This window comes from Sinocyclocheilus anshuiensis, unplaced genomic scaffold (genome assembly GCF_001515605.1).
Source record: "Sinocyclocheilus anshuiensis isolate Anshui unplaced genomic scaffold, SAMN03320099.WGS_v1.1 scaffold782, whole genome shotgun sequence".
Classification (NCBI taxonomy): Eukaryota; Metazoa; Chordata; class Actinopteri; order Cypriniformes; family Cyprinidae; genus Sinocyclocheilus; species Sinocyclocheilus anshuiensis.
Window position 1 is genome coordinate 145220 of NW_015546111.1, and position 641 is coordinate 145860.

Consider the following 641-nt stretch of genomic DNA (forward strand, 5'->3'; position numbering starts at 1 on the left):
CGTCTTTTTTCTAAACTGTACACACAAATCCATGAATTGCACACACAAAATGCAAAATGCCTCATAATCCTTTGCAAAATGAAGCACTGCATTCAAAATATCACAAACACATCTCAAAAGCAAACATTTGCAAACATCTTTGCCATAATATTAATTCCTGTAAAATTTGTGTGTGTTACATAGAGAATTGTGTGTTGTGTTTTGCAAAAAGTGTTTTATGAAACTGAAAACTGAGTCAAAGGCTGGGAATTAGTGTATGGTTTGCAGATTTGGTGTGTGGTTCTGGTGTTTGAGTGTCAGCTTTCAGAAATTGTGTGACAAGTAAAGATTTTGTGTGTAAGCAGTTGCAGAGAATTGTGTGTTGTGTTTTGCAAAATATTTTTGCAGATTTGGTGTGTGGTTCTGGTGTTTGAGTGTCAGCTTTCAGAAATTGTGTGACAAGTAAAGATTTTGTGTGCACGCAGTTGAAAAAAACTGTAAATGCTTACAATTCAAATACACAGATGACTTTCAATAAAGATCAATAAACTGTAACAAAAAACTCTTACTAGGATTCAGGAATTATTTTTGCATCTCAATGTCTATTACAGTATACATAAATTAAATTACAGATACAGATGTATAATTCAGCAATGAACTTT